This window comes from Hypanus sabinus, assembly GCF_030144855.1.
Source record: "Hypanus sabinus isolate sHypSab1 chromosome X1 unlocalized genomic scaffold, sHypSab1.hap1 SUPER_X1_unloc_4, whole genome shotgun sequence".
Classification (NCBI taxonomy): Eukaryota; Metazoa; Chordata; class Chondrichthyes; order Myliobatiformes; family Dasyatidae; genus Hypanus; species Hypanus sabinus.
Window position 1 is genome coordinate 561,936 of NW_026778973.1, and position 19,661 is coordinate 581,596.

Sequence of the window (19,661 nt, forward strand, 5' to 3'; positions counted from 1 at the left end):
GCTCGTACGACCATCCACCACCTGCTCCCATTGGTGCTACACCTCGCCCCAGGGTGACCTGCAGGCCAGCGGAGGGAAGGAGCGCCCTCCACCTCCTTCAGTAGAGACGCACCTCCACCCCAGCCGCCCGGGCATCTAGTCTGAACCTTATCTCTACACTTTGGTCTGTGATTCCCACCTGGTAGCTCTGTAAGTGATTGCTGCAGGGGAGTTGGAAACTTAGCCAGCCCCAACGTTGAAGGCACCTCGAAAAGGCGAAGCCTCAAAATAAAAGGCAGTGTCCATCCCCCCCACCCCCCGGGACGTGCCCTCTTCTTGTTGCCACCTTCAGGGAAGAGGTAATAGGACCCCACACACTCAGCTGAGACCACGTTTGGCGCACTGCGGTCAGTTCTGGTCGCCCCATCATAGGAAGGGCGCAGAAGCTTTCGAGAGGACACAGGGGATGCTGCCCGGATCGGAGAGTGTGTCTTACGAGGGTTGGTTGACTGAGATAAGACTTTTCTCTTGGGAGTGAAGATGAAAGGTGACCTGATAGAGGTGTACAAGACGATAAGAGCTACATCGGACAGTTGGAGACTTTTTCCCGGGACAGAAATGGTTACTATGAGAGGGGATATAATTTCAGAGTGATTTGGAGGGGACGATGTCAGAGGTAGGTTTTTATACACAGAGGTGGTGGGTGTATGGAGCACCCTGCTGAGAGGCAGATATGTAAAGGACATTTAAGAGAATTCTTAGATAGGCTGATTTTTTTTACGTAGTTCAGTCTAGTTCTTGTACCGTGTCATGTAACACCATGGTCCTGAAAAACGTCGTCTCGTTTTTACTGTGCACTGTACCAGCAGTTATGGTCGAAATGACAATAGAGGTGACTTATCTCCAAACAGATAAATAAATAATGGACTTCCTCAATACCCAGAGCCTGGACTGACACCTTACTGCCCTATTGTCCTGTCTATTATTTATTGTAATGCCTGCACTGTTTTGTACACTTTATGCAGTCCTGGGTAGGTCTGTAGTCTAGTGTAGCTTTCTCTGTGTTGTTTTTTTACGTAGTTCAGTCTAGTTCTTGTACCGTGTCATGTAACACCATGGTCCTGAAAAACGTTGTCTCATTTTTACTATGTACTGTACCAGCAGTTATGGTCGAAATGACAGTAAAGGTGACTTGACTTGTCTTGACCACAAAGGACTTGGATTGGGCTATAACGTTCTATGTTCAGTACAGTGCCTGGTCCTCTTTTTTTTTGTTTTAGGTCAGTTTAGTGGTTTTTTTCTTTCTTAATAATAGAATTTTGAGTCCATTTTTTATGAATTGTTAGGAGAAGTTGTGATTCCTTTTATATATTAGCCCCATACATGACTTTGACAGTGTATATTCCTTTCTTTGTTTGTGCTTTTATTGAAATACGTATTTGATATGACTTGTTCTCTGTTTTGTATCTATCCTTGTATTTTTTAAATCAAGAAAAGAAGATTGAAATGAAAAAAAAATGAAAAGACATAAAAAAAAATCACCACACATTTTTAGGAAGTTGGAGGGCCGTGTGGGGGGGAAGGGTTAGAATGGTCTTAGAGGGGGTTAAAGGGTTGGCATGACATTGTGGGCCGAAGGGCCTGTACCGTGCTGGGATGTTCTAAGCTCCCCGATCTCACTCTAGCGCGAACCGAAATGAATCACAGCCTTCCGAGTGCACGGGGAGAAGGAGAAGCGGCGGTGGGGGCGGGGGGGTCTGCGTCCCGCGTTCAGGAACAGACACCAAACCCAGGAACGCGGCGGAGAGGGTGGTAAAGAACACACGGGTTCTTCATGGATCAACTACTGAGTGCAGGGGATGGCAATACACCCACCCAGTATACCTTTGGGGGGGATGGGTGATCAGAGAACCCAGTGATAACCCACACATTCCACCGGGACGTCGTACACAGACTCCTTGTGGATGGTGCCGGGATTGAACTCTGAACTCTGAACTCTGACGTCCCGAGCTGCAGCGGGGTCAAGCCAGTTGATGCACTGCCAAGCCTCCCAAGTTTCTTGCGGGCATTCGCGGTAGAACGGGGCCGAGGGTTTGATGTGGATACATGTGAGGTTATCCACTTTGGTGGCAAGAACAGGAAGGCAGATTACTATCTAAATGGTGTCAAGTTAGGAAAAGGGGAAGTACAACGAGATCTAGGTGTCCTTGTTCATCAGTCACTGAAAGTAAGCATGCAGGTACAGCAGGCAGTGAAGAAAGCTAATGGCATGTTGGCCTTCATAACAAGGGGAGTTGAGTATTGGAGCAAAGAGGTCCTTCTGCAGTTGTACAGGGCCCTGGTGAGACCCCACCTGGAGTATTGTGTGCAGTTTTGGTCTCCAAATTTGAGGAAGGACATTCTTGCTATTGAGGGAATGTAGAGTAGGTTCACAAGGTTAATTCCCGAGGTGGCGGGACTGTCACATGTTGAAAGATTGGAGCGACTGGGCTTGTATACACTGGAATTTAGAAGGATGAGAGGGGATCTGATTGAAACATATAAGATTATTAAGGGATTGGACACACTAGAGGCAGGAAACAGAGGCCACGGTTTAAGAATAAGGGGTAGGCCATTTAGGAATGGAGTTGAGGAAAAACTTTTTCACCCAGAGAGTGGTGGATATGTGGAATGCTCTGCCTCAGAAGGCAGTGGAGGCCAAGTCTCTGGATGCATTCAAGAGAGAGTTAGATAGAGCTCTTATAGATAGCGGGGTCAAGGGAGATGGGGAGAGGGCAGGAACAGGGTACTGATTGTGGATGATCAGCCATGATCACAGTGAATGAATTGAATTAACTTTATTTCTTACATCCATCACATACATGAGGAGTGAAAATCTTTATGTTATGTCTCTGTCTGAATATGCAATCGTAGTAATTTATAACAAATAGAACAGTCAGTGCACTATAGAGTACACTCAAGTCAGTGTGAGTTAGTCAGTCTGATGTCAGTGGAAGAAGCTGTCCCGGAGCCTGTCAGTCCTGGGTTTTATGCTGTGGTACCGTTTCCCGGATGGTGGCAGCTGGAACAGTTTGTGGTTGGGGTGACTCAGGACCCCAATGATCCTTCGGGCCCCTTTTCACACAGGTGTGTGTGTGTGTGTGTGTGTGTGTGTGTGTGTGTGTGTGTGAGTGTGTGTGTGTGTATACATACCTGTATACACATAAATACTTTTATACAGTACTGTAAATGGGCTGAATGGCCTGTTTTGTAGGTCCACATATATATGTGTGTGTTTAATTTATAGCATATTTTACGTGTTGGGACAAACTGATAAATCCCTGATTCTGATTTTGATTATGACGAATATTTTGCCGGGAAGTCTGGCGGTGATCGAGTGATGTTGGAAGCTGGAATCAAACGAGAGGACAGAATATGTCCTGCTTCACACCGGGTTGGTGGGGGGGGAGAAAGAGCTGAGGGCATTGAGAGAGAGAGAGAGCACTGAAATGACATGTGATTCACAGACTCGGGGCTGTTAATTGTCAGTAACACCCGGCACAAGAAGTCTTTTCTGAAAACGCAGCCCGCTTCGGCATTGGATGTCCCGAGCCTCGTCACTGTTGCTGAAATTCTTACAGAACGTTCAGCTATGCGTGGGAGCGTGAGTCTGGGGGGGGGGGGGGGTGCTGTGTCTGACAATAGGGAGGCTTCTCAGAAACCGGCTGCTCCGTAGCCTTTAGAACCAGCTCTCCCTGCTGGTCAGTGCGCAGAATGGAAACTGGGACACCAGTGCTTGTGCTTAAATCCACAGCAACAGATACAGACACACACACACACAATACACACACAGACACACACACACAATACACACACACACACACACACAGACACACACACACACACACACACACACACACACACACACACACAATACACACACACACACACGCACACACAATACACACACACACACAATACACACACACACACACTCACAGACACACACACAATACACACACACACACACTCACAGACACACACACACAATACACACACACACACACTCACAGACACACACACACACTCACAGACACACACACACACAATACACACACACAGACACACACACAATACACACACACACACTCACAGACACACACACAATACACACAGACACACACACACTCATAGACACACACACACACTCACAGACACACACACACACACAATACACACACACAGACACACACACAATACACACACACACACACTCACAGACACACACACAATACACACACACACACACACTCACACACAGAGACACACACACACATACACACACACACTCTCACACACACACACACACTCACACACACAATACACACACACACACAGAGACACACTGACACACATACACACACACACTCACACACAATACACACACACACACAGACACACACACACACAGAGACACACAGACAAACATACACACACACACTCACAGACACACACACAATACACACAGACACACACACATAGACACACACACACACTCACAATACACACACACACACAATACACACACACACACACACTCACAGACACACACACACAATACACACACACACACAATACACACACACACACACAGACACACACACACAATACACACACACACACACACACAAACACACAGACACACACTCACACTCACACACAGTCACGCATGCACTCACGTTCTCTCTCACACACACATGCACACAACACATGGATACATACACACGTACACATACAGACACACAAACACAGACTCACACATGCACAATCACACACACACAGGCACTCACACACACACACACACACACACACAACACATAGATACATACACACGTGCACATACAGACACACAAACACACAGACTCACACACACACAATCACACACACAGAGTCACGCACGCACTCACATCCTCTCTCTCACACACCCACACACAATGCTGGAGGAACTCACGTTGGAATGGGAGTGGGGAGTTGAGTTGTAATGGGTGGCCCTGCTTTTCTTGCGGCAGACGGACGGAGTGAAGGGCTTGGCGAACTAGGTCGGGTCCCGCCGATCTCGTTTGACCCCTCCCTTAGTGACGTAACTCACCCCGGAAAGGTCTGAAGAAGGTGGCGGAGTCTGTCATCGGTGGAAGGACGCGCAGAGTTTATCCTCGTCCCAATGAATGTGTATTTTTTCCATTCATGGCAGTCCAAAGCTCCCACTGTGGCCTAACCAGTACCACATTTCACATGTGGCCACCACATTATCGGAGCAAATTCCCAATACATTTGGTCGGCGTGGTAGCAGAACAGTTAAGCACTAATGCTATCACGGTGCCCACTCGCTACGGTTTCTCAAAGACGTACCAGTTGTTGGTGGATTGGCCACATGGGTGCATTAAAACCATAAGACAGAGGAAGAGAGTGAGGCCACTCAGCCCGTCTTGACTGTTCTGCCATTCCATCGTGGCTGAGCAGCACGCCGCTGTTGTAACGCCTGGTTATCGGAGTTACTGTCACCTTCCCGCCAGCTCGAACCAACCGCTCTGGCCATTCTCCTCCGACCTCTCTCATTAACCAGGTGTTTCCGAGCACAGAACTTGACTTCTCACACCATTCTCTGTAAACTTGTTGTGTGGGTGAAAACCCCCAGGAGATCAGCAGTTTCCGAGATACTCAAACCACCCCATCTGGCACCAACCATCATTCCACGGTCAAAAGAAAGTCACTTAGATCACATTTCTTCCCCCATCCTGATGTTTGCTCTGAGCAACAACTGAACCTCTTGGCCATGCCTGCATGCTCTTAACTATGGAGGTGCTGCCGCGTGATTGGCTGATGAGATTTTGCATTAACGAGCAGTTGCGACCTCGTAAAGTGGCCGCTGGGTGTGTCTTCCAGGAATGCGAACTTTGCATTTGCCGGGGAGGTGGCCGGTGCTACGGATGCAGTTCTCTGGTCAGCGAGCGTGTTTGCTTCGCGTCGGCGGAACGGAAGATAAATAACGAAACCAGCCCGCTCCCCTTTTCGTTCGTCTCGTTTCGCGTTGAACCGGCCTCGGGGCGGGCTCCCTGTCAGCTGAGACTTCAGAGCAGTGCTTGCGTAAGCAATTCGAGTCTCGCGCGGGCTCTGTTTTCTCCCCGGGCAAGCCTGTCCCGGCGGTGTGGAGTTGTTCCTCTACACCGACAGGAGTTCAGGCTGACCGCACTCTCTTTCCAGGCGTGGCAGATGTTCGGTGCGTCACGGAACAATCATTTTAAAAGTTTAAAGTTTATTATCAGAGTATGTACATGTCACCCGTATACGACCCTGAGATCCGTTGATCTAGACAATAGACAATAGGTGCAGGAGTAGGCCATTCGGCCCTTCGAGCCAGCACCGCCATTCACTGTGATCATGGCTGATCATCCACAATCAGTACCCTGTTCCTGCCCTCTCACCATCTCCCTTGACCCCGCTATCTATAAGAGCTCTATCTAACTCTCTCTTGAATGCATCCAGAGACTTGGCCTCCACTGCCTTCGGGGGCAGAGCATTCCACAGATCCACAACTCTCTGGGTGAAAAAGTATTTCCTCAACTCCGTTCTAAATGGCCTACCCCTTATTCTTAAACTGTGTCCTCTGGTTCTGGACTCCCCCAACATCGGGAACATGTTTCCTGCCTCTAGTGTGTCCAATCCCTTAATAATCTTATATGTTTCAATCAGATCCCCTCTCATCCTCCTAAATTCCAGTGTATACAAGCCCAGTTGCTCCAATCTTTCAACACATGACAGTCCCGCCATTCCGGGAATCAACCTCGTGAACCTACGCTGCACTCCAATAGCAAGAATGTCCTTCCTCAAATTTGGAGACCAAAACTGCACACAATACTCCAGGTGTGGTCTCACCAGGGCCCTGTACAACTGCAGAAGGGCCTCTTTACTCCTATACTCAACTCCCCTTGTTATAAAGGCCAGCATGCCATTAGCTTTCTTACTGTCTCCTGTACCTGTATGCTTACTTTCAGTGACTGATGTCCTGTGGGCATCCTCACCAAATCTTCCAAATGCTGTTGTCGTTCAGTGGTTAAGTCGTTGAGACTGACTCCTCGCAGACAGACAGACAGACAGACAACAGACAGACATACTTTATTGATCCCGAGGGAAATTGGGGTTCATTACAGTCGCACCAACCAAGAATAGTGAAGAAATATAGCAATATAAAACCATAAATAATTAAATAATAATAGGTAAATCATGCCAAGTGGAAATGAGTCCAGGACCAGCCTATTGGCTCAGGGTGTCTGACACCCCGAGGGAGGAGTTGTAAAGTTTGATGGCCACAGGCAGGAATGACTTCCTATGACACTCAGTGTTACATCTCGGTGGAATGAGTCTCTGGCTGAATGTACTCCTGTGCCTAACCAGTACATTATGGAGTGGATGGGAGACATTGTCCAAGATGGCATGCAACTTGGACAGCATCCTCTTTTCAGACACCACCGTCAGAGAGTCCAGTTCCACTCCCACAACATCACCGGCCTTACCAATGAGTTTGTTGATTCTGTTGGTGTCTGCTACCCTCAGCCTGCTGCCCCAGCACACAACAGCAAACATGATAGCACTGGCCACCACAGACTCGTAGAACATCCTCAGCATCGTCCGGCAGATGTTAAAGGACCTCAGTCTCCTCAGGAAATAGAGATGGTTCTGACCCTTCTTGTAGACATCCTCAGTGTTCTTTGACCAGTCCAGTTTATTGTCAATTTGTATCCCCAGGTATCTGTAATCCTCCACCATGTCCACACTGACCGCTTGGATGGAAACAGGGGTCACCAGTGCCTCAGACCTCCTCAGGTCCACCACCAGCTCCTTAGTCTTTTTCACATTAAGCTGCAGATGATTCTGCTTGCACCATGTGACAAAGTTTCCCACCATAGCCCTGTACTCAGCCTCATCTCCCTTGTTGATGCATCCAACTATGGCAGAGTCATCAGAAAACTTCTGAAGATGGCAAGACTCTGTGCAGTAGTTGAAGTCCGAGGTGTAGATTGTGAAGAGAAAGGGAGACGGGACAGTCCCCTGTGGAGCCCCAGTGCTGCTGACCACTCTGTCTGACACACAGTTTTGCAAGCGCACGTACTGTGGTCTGCCAGTCAGGTAATCAATAATCCATGACACCAGGGAAGCATCCACCTGCATCACTGTCAGCTTCTCACCCAGCAGAGCAGGGCGGATGGTGTTGAACACACTGGAGAAGTCAAAAAACATGACCCTCAGTGCTCGCCGGCTTGTCCAGGTGGGCGTAGACACGGTTCAGCAGGTAGACGGCCTCATGGGCTCCTGTGCACCGAGCCTTCTCATTGGGAACTGCCTCCCCCAAGGTCGTGCGCGTTGACTGAGTAATGTTATCTATCCATCGTAGCCTCTGTCCTTTTACCTTCTGCTTTCCCCAATGCCAGAGGTCTTCTCTAGGGAATCCTGTCCTCTCATGATGTGGCCAAAATGTTGGAGCTTTTCTCTCCTCGTGAGCAGCTTGGCGGTATTTCTTCAAGTACTGATGTTCTGGCTGTGTCCAACGGACTCTTAACACTCTGTCCCCACCCCCAGCGTCCAAGTTGGAAAGCTTACTAACAGTCACACGGACACAAACCTATAGAACAGTGTCAGCAGAGTGCCGAAGACAACAAATTGCGCTGATGCAAATATACGTTTAAATACGACTGATCGGTAAGACCCGACTTAAGTTGGGTGGTGGTTGGGGGGTGGACAACTGCTTCATCGAGCTGCGCCGCTCAGTCCGCAAAAAGCTGGATTTCCCGCTGGCCAACCGCTTCAGTTCCTACCCCCGTTCCCGTCCCAGTATGCCGGTCCCCGGACTCCTCTCGTGCCGGGATGAGGCCACCCCTTCCCGGGGCGGCTGAGCAACACCTCCTGTTCTGTCTGGGTAGCCTCCAACCCGACGGCATGGGCATCTCCTTCCGGTAATTTTTTTGCAGCCTCCCTTCCCTCTTCTTCTATTCCCCCTCGTTCTCCCCCCCCCCCCCCCCGATACCTCTTCTCCTCACCTGCCTATCACCTCCCTCTAGTGCCCCTCCTCCTCCCCCCTTTCTCCCACAGTCCTCCCTCCTCTCCTATCAGATTCCTCCTTCTCCAGCCCTTTACCTCTCCCACCCATCACCTCCCCCTGGAGTCCCTCCTCCTTCCCTCTCTCCCACGGTCCACTCTCCTCTCCGGTCAGATTCCTTCCTCTCCAGCCCTTTACCTCTCCCACCATCACCTCCCCCTGGTGTCCCTCCTCCTTCCCTTTCTCCCACGGTCCACTCTCCTCTCCGGTCAGATTCCTTCCTCTCCAGCCCTTTACCTCTCCCACCCATCACCTCCCCCTGGTGTCCCTCCTCCTTCCCTTTCTCCCACGGTCCACTCTCCTCTCCTGTCAGATTCCTTCCTCTCCAGCCCTTTGCCTTTTCCACCCATCACCTCGCAGTTCTCACTTCATCCCTCCGATACCCCCACGCACCCGGCTTCACCTATCACCTTCCAACTCGCCCTGTTTCTCTCTCCTCCACACCTCTTGCTTCTGGCATCTTGCCCCCTTCCCTTTCCAGTCCTGATGACGGGGTCTTGGCCCGAATCCTCGACCCGTTTGTTCCCCTGCACAGATGCTGCCCGACCTGCCGCGTGGTTTGAGGCGGATCTCTTGCGTTAGTACTTTTCCCCTCGATGCAGTTTTCAGTCCGAACCTTCCGGCCGGTCGGGTTGCAAGTTTGCAGTCTTACCCCGAGGCCTTCCCAGGAGCTTTGATCGTTGCCTGCCGTTGCCCTGCCCAGCCCTGCCTGCCGCTGAAATCCTCACCTAACCCTCTCGACAGTTACCGAGACTCTCCTGCACGTCCCTCCCTCTCGTCCAAACTTCTGTTAGTCTTGGAGTCACCTGGATCTCCCTCGATTCGATCACTGACCCCGCATTGGCTCCCCGTCCAACAGCGTCACCGGGCTGCGACGGAATAGCGGCGGGCGGGGTGTTATCAGGGGTCAGGGTTCAACTCTGGCGCCACCTGTAAGGAATTTGCACCTCCCCCTGCGTGGGACGCGTGGGTTTTCTGCTCGGTGCTCCGGCTTCCTCCCAACATTACAAAGATGGGCTGACGAGAAGGTCCATTGGTTGTTGTAAATCGTCCTGTGATTCAGGTAGCGTTAAGTAGCAGGGTGGTATGGCTCATCGGGGCTGGAAGGCCCTATTCGGCCCAGAAACTGGCCCTTCAGCCCATCTAGTCCGTGCCACGGCTATCACTCCACGACTATTACTATGTCGACTCAGGCCTCGGGGGCCGGCGTCCGGCACGATGATGGACTCGCCACTCCTCCCTCTCCCTCATCAGCGTGTTCAGTTCATCTATGTTAGCCGTGCCGCCATCTTCTAGGATCGTGCTGACTGTAGTCTCGGGAGGGTTCATCCTCCCATGAATGGGATGCCTGGGCTGGCAGGTAGCTCAGGGTGGCGTAGACAGTGCCCCACTAGTTGCAGTCTTCCCGCCTCGGCTTTGGTACTGAGCATCGTTGGGTCGTCATTGAGCTCGACGTTCGTCGTGTGCTGTTGCCAGCTCGCGTCAAGAGCCACCCGGAGAATTCGTGTATAGCAATCATCTAGAGACTTCCTCATGGTCTCGGTGAGTGTCCACCACGTCTCGCGACCCAACGTGAGAACGTGGACTCTATGAGCCGCCTGGTCAGGCTCGACCACCAGGTTTCCTTCGTGTCGTTCATCGCCCTCCACGCCGGCGCCTTCCGTGTCTTTATGTTCTCCTCCGAACTCACCATTCTATTCCTCCGACTAGTCCCATCTCCCGTCCACGTACCTATCCCGATTTCTCTTCAACGTTGAAATCAAGTCCACATCCGCCACCTCGTTGCACACTCTCACCGCCCCTCTGAGCGAAGAAGCCCCCACCTTCAGGTTCCCCTTAGCTCTTTCACCTTTCATCCTTAACCTTTGACCTCAGGCCAAAGGCCTGCTTGCTCTCACCCTGTCTACACCCTTTCATAACTTTGCATTCCTCGCTCTCTCAAATCTCCCCTCATATAAGCTCCAGGAAATAAAGCCCTGACCTTTCTCGATAAGTCAGACCTTTCACCCTCGGCAAAGCACCTGTAAATTTTTCTCTGGGCTCTTTCGATCTTCCCCTGAAGGCGGGTGACCGGGAACTGCACACAATACTCCAAGTTGGGCCTCGGCAATGCCTTATTCATTTATTTACTTTTTGAGATGTATCACAGAATGGGCTCTTCTGGCCCCTTCAGGCCTTGAACCCTCGACAGTATCCAGAACTAGAGGGTGCAGCTCTCAAGTGAAAGGGGCGACCTTTTAGAACGGAGGCAAGGAAGAATTTTTCTTTCTAGTGAGTCTGTGGAATGCTCTGCCACAGGCGGCAGTGGGGGCTACCGTGTCCATGGGTGTTGTTAGGGTGGAAGTTGATCGTTTCCTGATCAACATCAAAGAAAATGTCAAGACAGCAAGGTGGGTGGGGTTGAGTGGGATCCATGATGGAATGGTACAGCAGATGGGCTGAATGGCCTAATTCTGCCCCCCTCCCAATGCCTTATGGTCTAACGATCTTAACCCTAGTCCAATCACGGGACAATTTAAAACGACTAATTAATCCACCGACCTTTGGGTAGTGGGAGGAAACCAGAGCACCTGGAGGAAACCCACATGGTCACGGTGGAGAAGCTACGGGCTCCTGTTACAGGCAGTGCCGGGAATTGAACCGAGGTTGCCAGTACCTGACCCGCAGGCTACCGGGCCAATGCCACGAAGTTACGTAACTTGCGCACACAGCGCTTTGATTTATGAGGCCTAGCGTGCAAGAAGCCCTCTTTCCCAGCAAGTCGTTCTCAAGTCTAAAACACGAATTGCGATTTTATAATACTGGGATCCATGTTTTGAAATCCTACCCGCTTCTTCGCCTGGGGAGGGATTGAGAAGAACAGCTCTTCGTTCCGTGGAGTTTTAGGGAAGCCGGAAGTTATCCTGTCAAGTTCTACACCTGTGAGGGTGTGGATAGTTCCCTCGAGTGATAAGATGGATCCTCAACTCAGGGACTACCTCACCGTGGCCTTGCACCTTCTGGTCCGCCGACACCACACTTTCTCCACTGGATCTGCCTTCTGATTGTTCAGCGCATTAATATTTAGTGATTTTTTTCTCTGGACCTTTGACTCTGCCTTTAACTTCTTCTCCCCTTTCACCTAGTTATCTCTTCTTCCTGAAACGTCGACACTTTAGCCCTCTCAGTAGATGCTGCCTGACCTGCTGAGTTCCTCCAGCAGTCTGTGTGTGTGGAATTGCCAGAGACTCACTTTTAAGGACTCCACGACTCACATCCTCAGGATTAATAATTTCTTTTTGTTATTTGCGCAGTTTGTCCTCTTATGCATATTGGTTCTGTGCCCAACTTTGTTTTGTTTTTTTTTATAAACTTTTTATTCGATTTCTTAAGATAATTACATGAAATAGAATAGTAGAATAATTATATATATATATATATATATCAGCCCTCCCCCTTCCCCTTAACCCTCCCCCCTTAACATCCCTATCTAAAAAGAGAAAAAAAAGAAAGAAAGAATCCCTGGATATCGGAAGATCCCCACATGCTCCATGGAATTCAAAATAACTTTAATATATATATTTAGTTTTTCTCCAGATGACTAACTTTATCTTCAGAGCACCTATATATTTAATCCTATCTTTAGTCAGTGAGGGCGCCAAATTTTCAGAAATATGTCATCTTTATTTCTTAAATTATAATGCAGCTAAAAATTTAATTATTCCAACTGCCCATAGTTAAGTATGAATCTGATTTCCAAGTAACTGCAATAGTCTTTTTGGCGACTGCCAGTGCAATTTTTATGAATTCTTTCTGATATTTGTTCAATTTGAGTTTCGGTTTTATCGCTTCAATATCAACCAGCAAAAATGATATTGGGTTATGTGGAAGTTGTATTCCGATAACTTGTTCCAATAAAACTCTTAAATTTATCCAAAAAGGTTAATTTTGGCACAGGACCGAGTAGAATGTTAAAAAAGTACCCAATTTTGTTTTTGTTTTGTTTATCAGAAATATTATTGTATTTCTTTATTTTCCTGACAATTCCTGCAAGAAAGTTCCTGTAGAAGTGGTAGAGGCAGGTTCGATATTGTCACTTAAAGTAAAACTGGATAGGTATATGGACAGGAAAGGAATGGAGGGTTATGGGCTGAGTGCAGGTCGGTGGGACTAGGTGAGAGTAAGCGTTTGCAACGGACTAGAAGGGCCGAGATGGGCTGTTTCCGTGATGTAATTGTTATATATGTCATAAAATTAATCTCAGGATCGTGTATGTTGCAGATGAACTTTGATCATTTACTGTAACTCTTACCGTAACTTTGTCAGACAGACGAAGGATCCCCTGTCAGATGAGGTTATCCTGCCTCGGGCTTGGGTCTGTGACCGACGGAGGGGTTCCAGTCCGTTCTCTAATGTGCGTGCGATAGAGCAGTGACCAACCACTCAACCCGCGCCACCTGGAGCAACAAACCTGTAATCCTGCCCCACTGCGTTCGTTCGGCCCGCGTGTCCCCCCCCCCCCCGCCACAGTGCACTCCCACCGCATTCCCGAAGCAACCGCCGACGGTTTGTCGTTGCACGTCCGGGGACATCATCGATACACTTTGCCTCAGGAAGGAATATCCTTCCAGAGCGTTCCCTCTTCTCGTTGCTACACCACTGTTCTGCTTTCTCTTACACGACTTACTGGTTTCGCCTGGTCTGGGGAGATCTGGCTTGTTACCAAAAAACTCGCAAATTTCTACCATGAGGGAGAAGGTACAGGAGCCTGAAGACACAAACTCTATGATTCAGGAACAGCTTCTTCCGCTCTGCCATCAGGAAGGAGGTACAGGAGCCTGAAGACACACACTCAACGATTCAGGAACAGCTTCTTCCCCTCTGCCATCAGGGAGGAGGTACAGGAGCCTGAGGACACACACTCAACGATTCAGGAACAGCTTCTTCCCTTCTGCCATCACGGAGGAGGTACAGGAGCCTGAAGACACACACTCAGCGATTCAGGAACAGCTTCTTCCCCTCTGCCATCAGGGAGGGGGTACAGGAGCCTGAAGACACACACTCAACGATTCAGGAACAGCTTCTTCCCCTCTGCCATCAGGGAGGAGGTACAGGAGCCTGAAGACACACACTCAACGATTCAGGAACAGCTTCTTCCCCTCTGTCATCAGGGAGGAGGTACAGGAGCCTGAAGACACACACTCAACGATTCAGGAACAGCTTCTTCCCCTCTGCCATCAGGGAGGAGGTACAGGAGCCTGAAGACACACACTCAGCGATTCAGGAACAGCCTCTTCCCCTCTGCCATCAGGGAGCAGGTACAGGAGCCTGAAGACACACACTCAACGATTCAGGAACAGCTTCTTCCCCTCCGCCATCAGGGGGGAGGTAAAGGAACCTGAAGACACACACTCAACGATTCAGGAACAGCTTCTCCCCCTCCGCCATCAGGGAGGAGGTACAGGAGCCTGAAGACACACACTCAGCGATTCAAGAACAGCTTCTTCCCCTCTGCCATCACAGAGGGGGTACAGGAGCCTGAAGACACACACTCAACGATTCAGGAACAGCTTCTAACCCTCCGCCATTAGGGAGGAGGTAAAGGAGCCTGAAGACACACACTCAACGATTCAGGAACAGCTTCTTACCCTCCGCAATCAGGGAGGAGGTACAGGAGCCTGAAGACACACACACAACGATTCAGGAACAGCTTCTTCCCCTCTGCCATCAGGGAAGGGGTACAGGAGCCTGAAGACACACACTCAACGATTTAGGAACAGCTACTTCCCCTCCGCCATCAGAGAAGGGGTACAGGAGCCTGAAAACACACACTCAACGATTCAGGAACAGCTTCTTCCCCTCTGCCATCAGGAAGGAGGTACAGGAGACTGAAGACACACACTCAACGATTTAGGAACAGCTACTTCCCCTCCGCCATCAGAGAAGGGGTACAGGAGCCTGAAAACACACACTCAACGATTCAGGAACAGCTTCTTCCCCTCTGCCATCAGAGAAGGGGTACAGGAGCCTGAAGACACACACTCAACGATTCAGGAACAGCTTCTTCCCCTCTGCCATCAGGAAGTAGGTACAGGAGCCTGAAGACACACACTCAACGATTCAGGAACAGCTTCTTCCCCTCTGCCATCAGAGAGGGGGTACAGGAGCCTGAAGACACACACTCAACGATTCAGGAACAGCTTCTTCCCCTCTGCCATCAGAGAGGGGGTACAGGAGCCTGAAGACACACACTCAACGATTCAGGAACAGCTTCTTCCCCTCTGCCATCAGGAAGGAGGTACAGGAGACTGAAGACACACACTCAACGATTTAGGAACAGCTACTTCCCCTCCGCCATCAGAGAAGGGGTACAGGAGCCTGAAAACACACACTCAACGATTCAGGAACAGCTTCTTCCCCTCTGCCATCAGGAATGAGGTACAGGAGACTGAAGACACACACTCAACGATTCAGGAACAGCTTCTTCCCCTCTGCCATCAGGGAGGAGGTACAGGAGCCTGAAGACACACACTCAACGATTCAGGAACAGCTTCTTCCCCTCCGCCATCAGGGAGGAGGTACAGGAGCCTGAAGACACACACTCAACGATTCAGGAACAGCTTCTTCCCCTCTGGCATCAGAGAGTGGGTACAGGAGCCTGAAGACACACACTCAACGATTCAGGAACAGCTTCTTCCCCTCTGCCATCAGGAAGGAGGTACAGGAGCCTGAAGACACACACTCAACGATTCAGGAACAGCTTCTTCCCCTCTGCCATCAGGGAGGATGTACAGGAGCCTGAAGGCACACACTCAACGATTCAGGAACAGCTTCTTCCCCTCCGCCATCAGGGAGGAGGTAAAGGAGCCTGAAGACACACACTCAACGATTCAGGAACAGCTTCTTACCCTCCGCCATCAGGGAGGAGGTACAGGAGCCTGAAGACACACACTCAACGATTCAGGAACAGCTTCTTCCCCTCTGCCATCAGGAAGGAGGTACAGGAGCCTGAAGACACACACTCAACGATTCAGGAACAGCTTCTTCCCCTCTGCCATCAGGGAGGAGGTACAGGAGCCTGAAGACACACACTCAACGATTCAGGAACAGCTTCTTCCCCTCTGCCATCAGAGAGGGGGTACAGGAGCCTGAAGACACACACTCAACGATTCAGGAACAGCTTCTTCCCCTCTGCCATCAGGAAGGAGGTACAGGAGCCTGAAGACACACACTCAACGATTCAGGAACAGCTTCTTCCCCTCTGCCATCAGGAAGTAGGTACAGGAGCCTGAAGACACACACTCAACGATTCAGGAACAGCTTCTTCCCCTCTGCCATCAGAGAGGGGGTACAGGAGCCTGAAGACACACACTCAACGATTCAGGAACAGCTTCTTCCCCTCTGCCATCAGGAAGGAGGTACAGAAGCCTGAAGACACACACTCAACGATTCAGGAACAGCTTCTTCCCCTCTGCCATCAGGGAGGAGGTACAGGAGCCTGAAGACACACACTCAACGATTCAGGAACAGCTTCTTCCGCTCCGCCATCAGGGAGGAGGTACAGGAGCCTGAAGACACACACTCAACGATTCAGGAACAGCTTCTTCCCCTCTGGCATCAGAGAGGGGGTACAGGAGCCTGAAGACACACACTCAACGATTCAGGAACAGCTTCTTCCCCTCTGCCATCAGGAAGGAGGTACAGGAGCCTGAAGACACACACTCAACGATTCAGGAACAGCTTCTTCCCCTCTGCCATCAGGGAGGATGTACAGGAGCCTGAAGGCACACACTCAACGATTCAGGAACAGCTTCTTCCCCTCCGCCATCAGGGAGGAGGTAAAGGAGCCTGAAGACACACACTCAACGATTCAGGAACAGCTTCTTAACCTCCGCCATCAGGGAGGAGGTACAGGAGCCTGAAGACACACACTCAACGATTCAGGAACAGCTTCTTCCCCTCTGCCATCAGGAAGGAGGTACAGGAGCCTGAAGACACACACTCAACGATTCAGGAACAGCTTCTTCCCCTCTGCCATCAGGGAGGAGGTACAGGAGCCTGAAGACACACACTCAACGATTCAGGAACAGCTTCTTCCCCTCTGCCATCAGAGAGGGGGTACAGGAGCCTGAAGACACACACTCAACGATTCAGGAACAGCTTCTTCCCCTCTGCCATCAGGAAGGAGGTACAGGAGCCTGAAGACACACACTCAACGATTCAGGAACAGCTTCTTCCCCTCTGCCATCAGGAAGTAGGTACAGGAGCCTGAAGACACACACTCAACGATTCAGGAACAGCTTCTTCCCCTCTGCCATCAGAGAGGGGGTACAGGAGCCTGAAGACACACACTCAACGATTCAGGAACAGCTTCTTCCCCTCTGCCATCATGAAGGAGGTACAGAAGCCTGAAGACACACACTCAACGATTCAGGAACAGCTTCTTCCCCTCTGCCATCAGGGAGGAGGTACAGGAGCCTGAAGACACACACTCAACGATTCAGGAACAGCTTCTTCCGCTCCGCCATCAGGGAGGAGGTACAGGAGCCTGAAGACACACACTCAACGATTCAGGAACAGCTTCTTCCCCTCTGGCATCAGAGAGGGGGTACAGGAGCCTGAAGACACACACTCAACGATTCAGGAACAGCTTCTTCCCCTCTGCCATCAGGAAGGAGGTACAGGAGCCTGAAGACACACACTCAACGATTCAGGAACAGCTTCTTCCCCTCTGCCATCAGGGAGGATGTACAGGAGCCTGAAGGCACACACTCAACGATTCAGGAACAGCTTCTTCCCCTCCGCCATCAGGGAGGAGGTAAAGGAGCCTGAAGACACACACTCAACGATTCAGGAACAGCTTCTTAACCTCCGCCATCAGGGAGGAGGTACAGGAGCCTGAAGACACACACTCAACGATTCAGGAACAGCTTCTTCCCCTCTGCCATCAGGAAGGAGGTACAGGAGCCTGAAGACACACACTCAACGATTCAGGAACAGCTTCTTCCCCTCTGCCATCAGGGAGGAGGTACAGGAGCCTGAAGACACACACTCAACGATTCAGGAACAGCTTCTTCCCCTCTGCCATCAGAGAGGGGGTACAGGAGCCTGAAGACACACACTCAACGATTCAGGAACAGCTTCTTCCCCTCTGCCATCAGGAAGGAGGTACAGGAGCCTGAAGACACACACTCAACGATTCAGGAACAGCTTCTTCCCCTCTGCCATCAGGAAGTAGGTACAGGAGCCTGAAGACACACACTCAACGATTCAGGAACAGCTTCTTCCCCTCTGCCATCAGGGAGGAGATACAGGAGCCTGAAGACACACACTCAACGATTCAGGAACAGCTTCTTCCCCTCTGCCATCAGAGAGGGGGTACAGGAGCCTGAAGACACACACTCAACGATTCAGGAACAGCTTCTTCCCCTCTGCCATCAGGAAGGAGGTACAGGAGCCTGAAGACACAACGATTCAGGAACAGCTTCTTCCCCTCTGCCATCAGGAAGTAGGTACAGGAGCCTGAAGACACACACTCAACGATTCAGGAACAGCTTCTTCCCCTCTGCCATCAGGGAAGGGGTACAGGAGCCTGAAGACACACACTCAACGATTTAGGAACAGCTACTTCCCCTCCGCCATCAGAGAAGGGGTACAGGAGCCTGAAAACACACACTCAACGATTCAGGAACAGCTTCTTCCCCTCTGCCATCAGGAAGGAGGTACAGGAGACTGAAGACACACACTCAACGATTTAGGAACAGCTACTTCCCCTCCGCCATCAGAGAAGGGGTACAGGAGCCTGAAAACACACACTCAACGATTCAGGAACAGCTTCTTCCCCTCTGCCATCAGGAAGGAGGTACAGGAGACTGAAGACACACACTCAACGATTCAGGAACAGCTTCTTCCCCTCTGCCATCAGGGAGGAGGTACAGGAGCCTGAAGACACACACTCAACGATTCAGGAACAGCTTCTTCCCCTCCGCCATCAGGGAGGAGGTACAGGAGCCTGAAGACACACACTCAACGATTCAGGAACAGCTTCTTCCCCTCTGGCATCAGAGAGGGGGTACAGGAGCCTAAAGACACACACTCAACGATTCAGGAACAGCTTCTTCCCCTCTGCCATCAGGGAGGAGGTACAGGAGCCTGAAGACACACACTCAACGATTCAGGAACAGCTTCTTCCCCTCCGCCATCAGGGAGGAGGTACAGGAGCCTGAAGACACACACTCAACGATTCAGGAACAGCTTCTTCCCCTCTGGCATCAGAGAGGGGGTACAGGAGCCTGAAGACACACACTCAACGATTCAGGAACAGCTTCTTCCCCTCTGCCATCAGGAAGGAGGTACAGGAGCATGAAGACACACACTCAACGATTCAGGAACAGCTTCTTCCCCTCTGTCATCAGGGAGGATGTACAGGAGCCTGAAGGCACACACTCAACGATTCAGGAACAGCTTCTTCCCCTCCGCCATCAGGGAGGAGGTAAAGGAGCCTGAAGACACACACTCAACGATTCAGGAACAGCTTCTTACCCTCCGCCATCAGGGAGGAGGTACAGGAGCC

At 50.6% G+C, this 19,661-nt stretch overlaps 1 protein-coding gene across 1 annotated transcript in view; it reads left to right on the top strand.

Moving 5' to 3' along the window:
• LOC132385646 (src kinase-associated phosphoprotein 2-like) overlaps nucleotides 1-19,661 on the top strand; it is a 410,120-nt gene that overhangs the window by 180,058 nt on the left and 210,401 nt on the right. The gene's annotated exons all lie outside the window — the stretch shown is intronic.